Raw genomic sequence first — 15164 nt, forward strand, 5'->3', positions numbered from 1 at the left:
CTCAGTGCCAAGCACAGTGGCTACCATCATGTAGGTGCTCAATAAACACTGATTAGAGGAAGAGACTATATGCAATAAAATAAAAAGTCCACAAGGAAAGTCTGTACATATAAAAAGCTCAAGCATTTGGAACACGAAAGAAACTCCCCCTCAAATAATCTTTAAAGTCAATATGATATCAACTGCAACTCAATAGGAGTTTTCGTGGAATTTTACCAGCTGACGTTAATACGGTAGAACAAATGCACATGAGCTGACCACATACATATTACACATTAACTATTTTTTATTCTGTAAGATTCATAACTTGGTAAAATTATAGATTTTAAAATGGTGTGACATTGGTACGGAGAAGACAATTAAATCAATAGTTAATAGAGCGGAGTGGCATTCAGATAGGTCATCCATTGATTTATTAATCTAAATAAGATGCACCAATGAATGTGTGACGAAATCATATACCACTCAACAAATGATATCGGGAGAATTGACTCTTACGTGAAAAAAAAAATGAGATCCTTACCTCACACTATCCTTAAGGACAAAGTTCTGATGGATTAAAGTCCTAAAAGCAGAACACAAAACAATGGTGTTAGAAGAAATAAGAAAAACGGGAGTTTGTATGGGACATGGGATATGCTTCTTAAATAAAGCATAAAACTAAAAGCCATAAGTGCAAAGTTTAATTAAGTTGGCTACCCTGTAAGCCATAATTCTTACAAGTCATTAAGACAATCTAGAATAGGAAATGGACAAGAATATGAACAGGCAGCTCACAGAAAATGAACTGCAAATGGTCAGTAATCATCTATTTTTTTAATTTAATCTTAATTTAGAGAGTGCTCATGAGCAAGGGAGGGGAAGGGGGAAAGAAAGGGGAAGAATGCCAAGCAGGCTCCACATTCAGCATGAGGCCGGACACGGGGTTTGATCCTATGACCCTGGAATCAGGACCAGAGCCAGAATCACAAGTCATACACTCAACCAAAAAAGCTACCCAGGTGCCCATGGTCAGTAATCACATTTAAATTTTTTTAATGTTTTATTTAATTTTGAGAGAGAGAGAGAGACAGAGACAGAGCAGACAACGTGAACAGGGGAGGGTCAGAGAGAGACGAAGATACAGAATCCCAAGACAGGCTCCGGGCTCTGAGCTAGGTGTCAGCACAGAGCCTGATGCGGGGCACGAACCCACAAACTGTGAGATCATGACCTAAGCCGAAACTGGAGCTCAACTGACTGAGCCACCCAGGCACCCTGGTAGTCAGATTTTAAAAGATGCTTCATTTTACTTGTGATCAGGGGACAAAAGGCAAAGTAAAATATAGAGATATTTTCACTCACTAGTTCAGCAATTTTTTTCAAGTTCAAGTGTAACAAGTGTTGACAGGATGGGTGTAATAGATTTACACATTATGAGAAGAACATGAGGTGTATATGAAAATGTACATAAGATGGCATTCCCACATGAAGGCATTTGTGCAGGACCAAAATGAAAAAAAATGCATATTCTGTAACATGGCAATTCCCCATTTCTGCTTCTATCTTAAAGAAACACTGGTCTGTGTTCCTAAAGCACCTTATACATGAGTCTGACTGCAGCATTCCCTATAACAGCAAAACCCAAAAATAATCTTAGTGTCCAAGCAAACCATGGTTGAATAAACTATGTTAAATCCATACTATGCAATAAATTTCAACAGTGAAAATCAGTTTGATGCATAGATATTGACAGTAAAGATGCTTAGTAAAAGAAAGATGTAGGATAATATATAGGATATGACACTCTATATGTTAAAAAACAAGCCACAGCAAAACAAACTGTATTTTCTCTAAGTGCAGATATACAAATGCCAAAATATCTGGAATGCTATTCAAATATGGCAAACTGAGATGACGTGGCACCCGTTTCTCCTCTCATCTAGAATATTCCTAGAAATCCTACATAAAACATTCCACATTTTCAAAATACAGACCTATTCAGTCTCTCAGTCTCTCTCTCATATACATGCTCCCCAGACATAAATGAAAGTGCCCAGATGCGAGAAATAAAGAGGGATGTTTTCAAAACCCAGAATTGTAGGTATACAAACTGAAGTTCACTAATCCTGAGATGAGAAAACCAGATATTCAATGAAGAATTAATTTGGAGAAGTTTTAAAACAATGTGGAATTAGATTTCTACATAAAATAAGGTGCAGAAAGTGGGAGGGAGTGGTCATCAGATCACTTTACACCTCAGGCTGAGGGTGTGAATGCTGATTAAACTTTTGACTTTGATAATTCGAGCATGCATTATTCAAAAACCTTATCCTCTGAAAGCAGAGAAATACATACGAAAACTTCCAAACCACTGGAGGAAAAACAAGGAAGGGAGGGAATAAAGAAATACATGGCAGAAAATAGGGGTGAGAGAGAATAAATAAAGAGAAAGCACAGGAAACAGCACAAAGTAAGATGGTAGAAATACATGTTAATATTAAAAATAAATATAAGCGGACCAACTCTGCTAATTAAAAGACAAAAAGGTTTAGATTGGAGGAGAAAAAAAAGCACAAAGCTATAGGCAGTGTTAAGATTATGTCTCAGAAACATTCAAAGTAAAAGAACAGAGAATGTTACCTCAGAGAAATTTAATTTAGAAATAACTTGAGAGGTGCCTGAGTGGTTCAGTCAGTTAAGTGTCTGACTCTTGATTTCTGCTCAGGTCATGAACTCAAAGTTCATGAGTTTGAGCCGTATGTTGGGCCCTGTGCTAACTGCACAGAGCCTGCTTGGGATTCTTTCTCCCCTCCTCTCTTTGTGTGTGTGTGTGTCTCTCTCTCTCTCTCTCTCTCTCTCAAAATAAGTAAATAAACATCAAAAAGATAACTTAAAAGCTGGTATAGCTATATTAACATCTGGCAAAATAGATTTTGAGACAAAAGCACTAATCAAGAGTGACATTATGTAATGATAGAAAATAACTAACAGAAAAGATGTAAGAATCTTAAACTTGTACGCACCTAACAACAACCTCAGAATGTATACAGCAAAACCTGACTGGAATTATAAGGAAAAGCAGACACATCCACAATCATAGAGGAGATTTTTAATAAACTCTCTCTCATATGTATGTCAAACAGATGAAAAATAAAATTAGTAAGGAAAGATAAAGAATAATTGAATAATACAGTTAACAAGTTTGAACTTGTAAATCTGTTTAGAACCCTGTACTTAAAATTTAAAGAATCGATCTTTTCAAGCATCTATGGAACAGTCATAAAAATAACCAAGTACTAGACCAGAAAAGTCGTTGAAAACTCTAAGACCTGCAGACTATGTATGGTGACAACAAATAAAATTAGAAATAAATTACAAATAGATGGCTAACATACCCCACTGATTCAGAAAGTTTAACAAAACTTAAAGTACCATATTTTAAAACCATGGGAGGCAATACCAAAAGCAGAAAGTGTTTTAAAAAGAAGGAAAATCACTGAGTTAAGCATCCCATTTCAGTAGTCAGCAATGCGATAAAACTGAATGCTTATTTATGAAAAGTTATCTAGGGAACACAAAGGAGCTTACCCGATCTTATAAGGGGTATGTATAGGTCAAAGGGTACAAACCTCCAGCTATAATAAGATGACTAGGTTCTGGGGCTGTAATGCACAGCGTGGTGATTATAGCTAACAATTCTGTATCGTACACATGAAAGTTGCTAAGAGAGTAAACCTCACAACCATGAGCACCATCACCACAACAAATGGTAATTATGTGAGGTGAGGATGTACTAACTAACCTTATGATAATCGTCTTGTAATATATCCGTGTATCATATCATCACACCATACACCTGAAACTTGCACAATATTATATGTTGACCATAGCTCAATAAAGCTGGAAAAAATAAAGCCAAAATCAAAAGAGAGACATTACAATACGCATGATGGTTGGCGCTGAATAGCAAAAAGCATTTCTATGAAATTCAGACAGAAGAAAAAGAATCACTATCGCCACTGGTATTCAGTATTAGGCAAATACAATTGATGAGACAAAAATAAAAGATATATAGATTAGGAATGGCAGAATGTCATTATTCCAAGATTTAAAAATCATTGCTTACATTTGAAAAAACTCCAGGAAAATCTACCAACACACCATCAAAAAAGTAGAGTTCTCAAAGCCTGCTAACTACAAATTCCATATATAAAAACTGACTGCATTCCCATACACTAGGAACAGTTTAAAAAATGTTATATGGAAACCAATTTGACAATAAACTATTAAAAAATGTAATTAAAAAAAAAGGCCACTCACAATAGCATTCATAAGATATATCAGAATTTTAAAGAAAAAATGGGGCGCTTGAGTAGCTCAGTCGGTTAAGTGTCCGACTTCCGCTCAGGTCATGATCTCCTGGTTGGTGGGTTCGAGCCCTGCATCGGGCTCTGTGCTGAATGCTTGCTCAGAGTCTGGAGCCTGCTTCAGATTCTGTGTCTCCCTCTCTCTCTGACCCTCCCCACTCATGCTCTGTCTCACTCTATCTTTCAAAAAATAAGCAAATGTAAAAAAAAAAAATTTATATAAAAAAATAACTTTAAAGAGAAAATTATAAAATTTCACTGAAGGATATAAAAGGCCTAAATGAATGGATAACTCATGTTAGGGGATGTGAAGACTCAATATCACAAAGATGGCAATTCTCTCTAAATTAATGTATAGATTTGACACAGTGCCTTTCCAAAACACCAAGGGAGTTTTTCATGGAACTTGATAAATGGATCCCAAAATATGTGTGGAATCATAAAAGGTCAAGAAGAGCTTCTTTTCCCTCAGTGTGTGTGTAAGCTCATGTATTCTGTGATGAATTCTTTAATTTTTTTTAATGTTTATTTATTTTTGAGAGAGAGAGATAGACAGAGTGTGACCAGGGGAGGGGCAGAAAGAGAGGGAGACACAGAAACCAAGGCAGGCTCCAGGCTCTGAGCCGTCAGCACAGAGCCCAACGCGGGGCTCGAACCCACAAATTGTGAGATCGTGACCTGAGCCGAAGTCAGATGCTTAACTGTCTGAGCCCCCCAGGCGCCCCACTCTGACGTATTCTTTTGCCAGATATGAAGACTTAATATGAAGCTGGAGTAATTTAAGTAGCGTGGCATTAGCGCCAGGACAGACAAATAGGTCAAAAGGACAGAAAAGAGAGCCTGGAAACCAGGCCCCACATATAAAGGATCATCCTGAGTCACAAAAGAATTGACTATTCAATAAATGATACTATAATAAAGGATAATGGGATCATGGAATTAGAATATTGCCATTTTCCAAGATCTAATGAGGTGATGGACCTAGGCACACCAATGGTTAACATCCCAAAAACGTGACGTTAGACATTATGTACCTGCTGACAGAAATACACAAAATTGGTATGAAATATTCTTCCTAAATGTCAAACCTCAATGTCATCAGCTCTCTAAACTGTTTAGAGGAAACACCAGGACAGAGGAACACGTTAAATGAAACCACAAATGAACAGTCAGAAAAACCTAGAATGTGGGAGTCCACAGAACCAATAATTTCTTTAAAAAATAAATTTCAAGGGGAAAAAAAATACACTTAGGACAATTCAATCAACAGCAATATATGAACTTTATTTGGATTCTGATTCAAACCACCTGCAAAAAGAAAAGTATACAATTTGTAGAAATTTGTTTATTGGTATTAAGGAATAAATGCTTTTTTAGACATAATAATGTTATTGTGAGCCAAAAGAGACCCAATCTTTTGAAGATTCATACTCAAATACTTATAGAATAAATTATATGATGTCCGACTTTGCTTCAAAATAATGCAGGAGAGGGAATGATTGACACTATCATGAGGTTTATTATCTTATTTTCTGTACTTCTGTATATGTTTGAAATTTTAAAGGAAAAGGTCAAAAAAGGGGAAAAATAATGCTGGAATTGTTATCCATATGAGGAAAACGCAAAATAAAATCCCTAGCATTGTATAAAAAAGTATACATCATATAAAAAAATTAATTCCAGATGGATTAAAGACTAATTATAAATGGCAAAAATCTTGAAATTTTTAATTTTTTTTATGGTTTCTGTTTGAGAGACAGAGACAGTGTGAGCAGGGGAGGGTCAGAGAGAGAGAGGGTGCTACAGAATCTGAAGCAGGCTCCAGGCTCTGAGCTGTCAGCACAGAGCCTGACACGGGGCTCGAACGCACGAACTGTGAGATCATGACCTGAGCCGAAGCCGGACACTCAACTGACTGAGCCACCAGGCACCCCTGAAAATTTTATAAAGCGATACAGGGACGTGTTTATGACAGAGGTGGGAAGGATTTCCTATGCAATACAGAAAAAGCACTAAACCATAAAGGCAAATACTGATAAATTTGAGTACCTAAAAATAAAATATGTGTATACAAGAAATTATAATATAAAAAAAGTGAAAGAAACACTAACCAAACAAAGTGGAAGCAGCACAGTTTGGGAGACACGATCAGCAACAAAATATTAGTGTCTACAACATATAACGAACTTTAACAAATCAATGAGGGGGGAAATGGACCAAGGCTTATGAACAGGGACTCCAAAGAGAAAACCTCAATAGTAAATAAATAAGTGAAGAGCTGTGCAACCTCACAGGTAATCAAGACAATGCAACTAAAGGCAGACGCACATTGGTGGCTCTGTCAGTTAAGCATCTGACTCCTGATCTCAGTTCAGGCCATGATCTCATGGTTTGTGAGATCAAGCCCTGCATCTGGCTCTGCGATGACAGTGTGGAGCCTGCTTGGAATTCTCTCTCCCTCTCTCTCTCTCTCTTCCTCTCTCTCCCACCCCCTGCTCGTGCTTGCTCTCTCTTTCAAAAAAAAAGAATAAATAAACTTAAAGCAACAATGAGATACATTTCACATCCACCCACTGGCAAAACTTACAGATCAGATGATATTGATGATGGCGAGGACAGAAGGAAAGAAGCACTCTTACAGACACTGGTGCTGGCGGGAATGTACACTGAAAACAATCACTCTGGAGATATTTTGATAATGCTGGACCTAGTCCAGGAAGAAAGGTACACACAACTTGTGACTTAGCAATTGAACATCCACATACGTACCCTAGACAAATTCTCCTCCATGTGCCTAGGAAGACATGGATAAGAATGCTCATCATGTACTCTATAGGATTGTTTAAAAATGGAAACAACTGGACCTCAGAAAGGAAATGGGAAAATATTCATACGATGAAACACCGCAAGCAGACAAAATAAAAACTAGATCTATGTGTGTCAACATGAGTAAATCTCAAAATCTTTTAAAAAGTTAGAAATGGTACACTACTATTCGTGTACACTGAAGAACACACAAAATAATTCTGTGTATTGTTCGTGGATATGTGCTTATGTTGTAAACATACAGGTCATGTGCTTCAGAGCGGGGGTGGGGGGGAGCAGGGCAAGATGGGCACGGGGAGGGGGGGCTCCCAAACTCTGGTAATGGTAAAATGAGTATCTGTTATATCCTTTTCTGTACCTTTTTGTATGTTTAAGGTATTTCATAATTAAGATTCTTTTTTAAAGAAAAATGCATTGGCTTAATATCCTCAAAACATTATCCTTGTCGCACATTAATTAAAGATGATACAATTTTTCTAGCTGGGAAGCCCCAGATAATTAACTGAAAAATACTTACAACTAATAAGAAACAGTGGCTATCTCTAGGGGCAGAATTATTGAGGTGCTTTCACTTTCTAATCTTTTAAATGGTTTGAATTTTTAAATGATGAACATGTAGGACTTTTATATTCAGAAAACAGTAATGATGTTTCCCTTTTGAAAATAAATGAGAGGTGAAAAAGCCAAAACACAGAGTGTTTGGTAAGGTCGCTGCTTATAAATGGATGTGGCAATACAAATTTTAAGCTATATTGGAATAAAAATACAATTCAAGAGAGCAACGCAAATTATTAAATGACAAAAAAAGAAGTGTGGCTTTATGAAGAGAACCAAACAGCCTGACACACGAGAAAAGCACAAGGATAAATGAGAAGGGTCCAGAGCGAGACGAGTTGGTACACGCCACAGAAATGAATTCATTCTAATCATTCTATCTTCAAAAGACTGCATTTTCGACGTAGAGGCAATTAATGAAACTATTTCCACGTTACTACGTATTTTGCCGAAGGTCTCAGGCTGAACCACGTGAACTCCTAGGGGGTCTGGCGGTCCTTAAACCCACTGATATTAAATGCAAACTCTTTCTGACTGTATGAATTTTTCTGGCAAGAGTACCCACAGCTTCTGAGAGGTACTAAGGAAGTCCATTTCAAAGAAAGACTAAGAACTATTAAGACCGAGAACTACTGCTTATTTTTTTGGCAACTGTTTTATTGGCTTAATTGACATATCAAACAACTCAGCCATTTAAAGTGTATAATCCAGTGCCTTTAAAATTTTTTTGATGTTCATTTTTTGTTTTTGAGAGAGAGAGAGAGAAAGGGAGCACACGACCGCACGAGCGGGGAAGGGGCAGAGAGAGAAAGAGGGAGACACAGAATCAGAAGCAAGCTCCAGGCTCCGAGCTGTCGGCGCAGAGCCCCACGTGGGGCCAAACGCACAAATCACAAGATCACAACCTGAGCCGGAGTCAGACCCCCCAACCGACTGAGCCTCCCACTATACATTTAGGAGAGTCAGAGTTGTGTGACCACCACAATCCGTTTTAGAACATTTCATCACCCCAAAGGAAACCCTGTACCTTTTGCAAATCACGCTTCCAAATACACCATCACCCCCAACCCTAAGCACTTCCTCTATAGATGCGCTTTGTCTAGACATTTCATATAAACAAAACCAACCACACAGCACGTGCTCTACTGTGACTGGTTTCTTCTACTTAGCGTGGTGTCGTCAGAGTTCATCCATGTTGTGGCAGATGTCTGCCCTTGGCTCCTTACTTATGGCGGAGTAATACTCCATTGCATGGACCCATCATATCTTATCCATTCATCAGTTGATGGGCATTTGGGCTGTTTCCACCATGTGGCTATTACGGATAATGCGGCTTTGAACATTCCTGAAAAGTTTCTACGTGAGCCTATTTTTATATGATCAACAACCCTCTGTATGTTCTTTTCTCTCAACCACTTTTTGAGATTTTCTCGACACTTCTTCATTAATCAACCTTAAAAAAGAAAATTTTGCTTTAATTATTGCAACTACTTTCTTATAACTCACATTATATATATTATATATATCTATAATACATAAATCTGTTTAATCAACCAATCAAAATTTTAATATAATTTTTCCTATCAACAGAAACGGAACAATAAGGAATAAGATTTATTCCTCAGAGCGGAGCTTCGGATGGCCATGAACCATTGTAATATCTGAGATATCCGACTCCCCAAGAAACAATTTTTGCCCTCTTGGGGACCCTCTGACGCCTATTAAGAATGCATGCTTTAGAGCCTTCGCACATTTTTCCCATATGGGGCTGTCATTCTGTTCTTCTCACTTTTTAGGAATGCTTCATATGTTGGAGAACCTGACTCTTTAGGATGGATTGCAAATTATCCCCTCCCCCCAATCTGCAGATTCCAGGGATTTAGCTTCTGATGGGTTTGCCTTGTTGACTTATTTTTTTTAATGTAGTTCAATTATCAATCATTTTACAGCTTCTAGCAAGGCCTCTGTCATTCCAAGACCAATTCTACCCAGATCATAAAAACATTCTCCTGGGGTTTATGGTCTCATTTTCTGTTTAAACCTTTGATCCACCTGAAATTTATTGTGGTATAAGGTACAAACTAGGGACCCAAGGCATCTGGGTGGCTCAGTCAGTTAAGCGTCCGACTCTTGATTTTGGCTCAGGTCATGATCTCTCATAGTTCATGTGACCAAGCCCCGTGTTGGGCTCCGTGCTGATAGCTCCTAACCTGCTTGGGACTCTCTCTCACCCTCTCTTTCTGCCCCTCCCTCACTCATGTGATCACCCTCTCTCTCTCAAAATAAACCTTTTTTTTAAATAAAGGTACCAACTAGGGATCCAGCTTTCCCCCAGATGACTACCAAGTTATCTCAAAAAATATCATCGACTGATCAATCTTTCCCCCACTGATATGAAGTGTTACCTCTGCATATACTAAGCTACTCTGCGTATTGGGGAATAATTCTGAACTTTGAGTCTGGACCAATGATCTGTCCATACATGCAAGTACCTTTGCTACACTGCTCTAGGATCTGGTGACCTAGTTCTTAATTTTTTGACATTTAAAAAACTGGTTTCCTACTTTGGTTTGTTCATTTTTATGTGAACTTTAGAATCAGCTGGTTTTGTCTATGGCCATACCACCCTGAACACGCCCGATCTCGTCTGATCTCGGAAGCTAAGCAAGGTCGGGCCTGGTTAGTACTTGGAGGGGAGAAATCAACTGGTTTCGTCAAATAATACTGTTGGCATTTTGGTGGGATCCCATCATCTTTGAATCTTCCTACCCAAGAACACGATACAACTTTCCATTTTTAAGGTCATCATTTGTGACCCTCTGTATTTCAAAGTTTTAGTCACATATATACCACACATTTTTCATTCTGATAATATACTGAGTAATTTAAGTATCAAGAAAGTGGTATACATATATATGTATATATATGTGTGTGTGTGTGTATATATTCTTGATTCTTCTTTTAATTTTGTACTCAACCCCATATTGAACTATCTTATTTTTATAATAGTTTTTCAACCGAGTCTCTTGGGTTAGAGCTATACAATCATATCATCCCATGTTATCATCTGCAAATAAAGATAATTTAATGTCTCACTTTTTTTCATACTTCTAGTATCTTTCTTTAATTATACTGATTATTTCTTCTAGAACAATGCTAAATAATAGCCCAATAATATTGGACATTTTTGTTGTACTCTGACATTAAAGCGAATGCTTTTAGTATTTTCCCCATTAAGCATAATGTTGGCTTATGGGTTGAGATGAATCTATCTTATATGTTAGAAGAAGTAACTATCGCTTCCTATTTTATTAAATGCATTAAAATTAAGAAGATATTGAATTTTGTCAAATGCCTTTTTCAGTGTTTATGAAGATGATCTTATGATCTTTCTCCTTAGACCTATTAATATGATAAATTCTATTAATAGATATTTTCTCAACATTTTATTATGAGCTTTTCAAACATACAGCAAAGTTGAAGGAACCATACGCTGAACAAGTATATGTCTACTTCCCACATCTTACCATTAACTTTACTATTCTTGTTTTATCACATAATAGATCACATATTTTAAAATACTGATTTTAGTAGATTTTAATTAATTCTATTAGAACTTAAAATATTAAGCCATTTTTGTATGCTGTAGTAAACACTTGGTCATCGTGTATTAGTTTTGTTTTTAAGCACTGTTGTATTTTGTTTGTTACTATTTTGGATTTTAATATATATATTCATAAATGTATGCATATGGGATGTATATGTGCATCTGTGCATCTATTGCTTCACAAAAACAATCTGAACATTAAAACAAAATTTAGGCCCTGTTACAGTTTAAATGGCACTGGAATTATCTGGCACTTAAAGAAATCGGGTAGAATTCTCCTGTAGAAGTGTCTGGGATGGTGTATTTTCAAGAGGGTGGTTAAATCTTTAGCAACATTTTCTGTTTCTTCTATGGTAATTTGTGGGTTTATTATTATTTCTTTCTCCTCTGGAGTCAATTTTGATAAATTATTTTTTCCTAAGAAAAGTATCACTTTTTCTGGTTCTCACACTTACTTGCATAAACTTGAGCAAAGTATCTCTTACAATGCTTGTAACTGTTTGTATCTATTTCCCAATTGTCATGATTATTCTGCATAGTTTTGCTTTCTCCTGATTACCAAACCACAGTATGTTCTTGGTTTTCTCCCAAAGAACTAGGACCTGGATTTAGTAATGCTTTTCTAAATTACTAGTGCCCACTTTTTTCTTTTGGATTCCTTCCTTCTGACTTTTTAAGGTTTATTTTTTTCTAATTTCTTGAGCTAAACATGATGTGTTGTTGTTCATTCTTTCTTAATTACTAATATACATATTCAAAAGCTATGAATTTTCCTCTGAGTGCTGTTTTATCTCTCATAGGTCTTAGGATTTTTACTATCACTATATTCTTAACACTTTGAAGTTTGGGATTTGATTTCTTCTAGACCCAAGAATTGTTTGCAAGTTCTATATTTTATAGGCAGAAAAAAATTGCATTTGGATATTGTGATTAATTTTTAGTTTTATTGCATTCTGATCAGAGAATGTTATCTCACTATTCCTTTGTTTCTTTTCTGAATTAACATATGGCCAACTTCATGACCCTATAGGAACATGTGAAAGGAATGTGCAATTACTGATTTTAGTGGTTAGTCAGTGTGATTATATATCAGACTTATCTCATTAATTACATTTTTAGGTTTTCTATGTTGTTACTTTTTATATATATGTCATAAACTTCAAGAGGTGAATTAAAGTCTTTACTACCAATTTGTTTCTTCTTGCATCTCTTGTTCAAGGTACACAGATATGCATACCCGTTTTTGTTATGAATTGTAGCATTTGACGTTATAAATGGTTCACCTGTGTATATCTTTGATTGCATATCATTCATTGATAATACCCATGAATAATCATTTATTTAGTTACACTGTATTGTCAGAGATTGGGGTTTTCCTAATTTTTCTGTAACACGAAAGAACCCGATTTTGAAAAGTACAAATGGCATCTCATTGTTGTTTTGATTTGCATTTCTTGGTCTATGTTAAGGTTTAAGATTTAATACTTTCTGATCATTTTCTTTTATCTGTTAGTGAATTATTAATGTTTATAATAGCTTATAACTAGAGATAACTAGCTCATCACTAGATGCCCAACAATAGGTTAAATAAATTTCATTATATTAATAATAGAACAATAGTTGATATATATTATAATTTATATATGTTATATCCAATCAATTCTAAGACTAATAAGTTTTTATGTATCAACACACCTAAAACTGATTGCTTATGTATCATAATTTAATTGGCAGAGTCTTGTTTTCTTTCTCAGTGATTAAAAAAAAAGTGATTCTCACACCTGATGACATATTAGGTTCAACAAGATATGTTATTTTCCCTGTCTCACAGATGATGGTACTGAATCTCTCAGACATTAAGGAATTTTTGCTCAAGGTCAGCCAACTTAAAGACCCCTGGAAGCACAGAGATCAAAATATCAAAATGATTCTCTCTGGGAGAACTGTATTTTTTTCTTTTTGCTCATCCATATTATATTATTTCTTCAACACATATATTTAGCTTTTATAAATACGAAAAAGAATTGCTAAAATAAAAATAGAAAAAATCAAGTTAGATACTGAGTTCATGTTGTTCATCAAAACAAGTACCAGATAGATGAAAGAATGAAAAACAGAACATGAGACCATTCCTATCATACTGGGATTGTGGCAACAGTGCAGTATTTGAAATACTCCCAAACATTTCCTAAAAATCAATATAGCAGCGAAAGAAAAAATCTCTTTACAGTCTCTTTACAAAACTAGGTGGTGAAGAGTCCCCATAACTCAGTGCGTGGGCAGACACAGCGGAGCTGCTGAGGGCACAGGAAGGACAGACAGGAGGGCAGCTGTGGACCAGGCGCACCAGGAACTGAAAACAGACGACTGATGGACCCAGAGCCCCCACATCTCTAGGACACGTGCAAACCCCAAAGGAGACCCCGCATCCTGGGCGGGCTCTGCACAAGCAGATCTGAGAGTCATGGACAAAGCTCAGGTGCTGTGAGTACAGAAGGGGGGTCACGGAGGGTTAATCCTAGTAGAGATCTAAGTCCTCAAGGACTTAGTAAATATCCAGAAAAGCCTCACTTGCAGAAGTTAACCCTAGAAAACTGCTCCAAGAGAGAACAAATGGAACTAGGAAGGAAGCCTGGGGTGAGGGAAAGGCTCAGATAACATGACAAAAGTGCGGGAGGAAGCAGAGGGGGCCGTATTGTGACGAACATAAAGTCTGAAGCGGTGCTGTCTGACACAAATATAACGGGGCCACAAACGGAAGCCACACATGTGGTTGTGTGTTCTCTAGTAGCCACCTTTTAAATCTGAATGAAAATAAGTGAAATTGACTTTAATAATGTATTTAATGGGGTGGCTGGGTGACCGGTCAGTTAGGCATCTGGCTCTTGATTTCAGCACAGGTCATGATCTTATGATTCGTAAGTTCGAGCCTCACATTGGACTCTGTGCTGACAGCATGGAGCCTGCTTGGGGTTCTCTCCCTCCCTCCCCCTCTCTGCCCCTCCCTTGCTCACTCTGTCTCTCTCAAAATAAATACACTTAAAAATATACATTTCAGTTAATCTAATACACTAAAAATATTATTGTTTGGATGTGTAATCAATATAAAAGTTATTCAGGGGCTATTTTACTTTTTTTCCTACTAAATCTTTTAACTTTAGTGTGTATTTTATATCTCAATTTGGATCCGACATGCTTTGAATGTTCCACAGCCTCATGTGGCTAGTGACCACCACCCTGGACAGCGGAAGTCTGAAGATTAGAGAGTTATCTTAAAGAACAAGGCCCACAGAGCTCTAAGAAACTCAGGGATAGAGGCAGTGAGCCTTTCTGACACGGGCTTAGTTCTGAGAAGTGAAGAAAAACTGTTACCCAGAGAGACAGCCACTTAAGCCTTTCACAGTAACAACTAAAAATGCAGAGAAAGCTGCTTGCCCCTTCTACAGCAACCTTCTCCTACGAATCCAGGAAATGACATCTTTTTCATTTAAGAAACAGAAGAGAGGGTTCCTGGAGGGGAGGTGGCTGGGGGGATGGGGTAAATGGGTGAGGGGCATTAAGAAGGTCACTTTTTGAGATGAGCACTGAGTGTCATATGTAAGAGACGAATCGCTAGGTTCTACTCCTGAAGCCTAGACTACAGTGTATGTTAACTAACTTGAATTTAAATTAAAAAAACAAAGAAACAAAAGAGAAATACAATATGACTTCAAACAATGGCTCTTAGGAGGGTAGAAAAAGAAAGAAATAAGATATTATGCTGGTCGACAAAGAGAACACATGTGGACACAAAGCTAAACGGATTGAAAGGAATTAAGAAAAAGGGA

The 15164-nt window shown here is 36.9% G+C and overlaps 1 long non-coding RNA gene across 1 annotated transcript in view; it reads right to left on the minus strand.

Annotated features, from left to right (window-relative positions):
- Positions 1-15164, minus strand: part of LOC115276915 — a 99300-nt gene that overhangs the window by 45922 nt on the left and 38214 nt on the right. Inside the window, exon 3 of the long non-coding RNA XR_003902123.1 lies at positions 524-565. This is a non-coding gene — a long non-coding RNA (uncharacterized LOC115276915). The remainder of the gene's footprint in view (positions 1-523; positions 566-15164) is intronic.

Source organism: Suricata suricatta, chromosome 13 (assembly GCF_006229205.1).
Source record: "Suricata suricatta isolate VVHF042 chromosome 13, meerkat_22Aug2017_6uvM2_HiC, whole genome shotgun sequence".
NCBI classification, from domain to species: Eukaryota; Metazoa; Chordata; class Mammalia; order Carnivora; family Herpestidae; genus Suricata; species Suricata suricatta.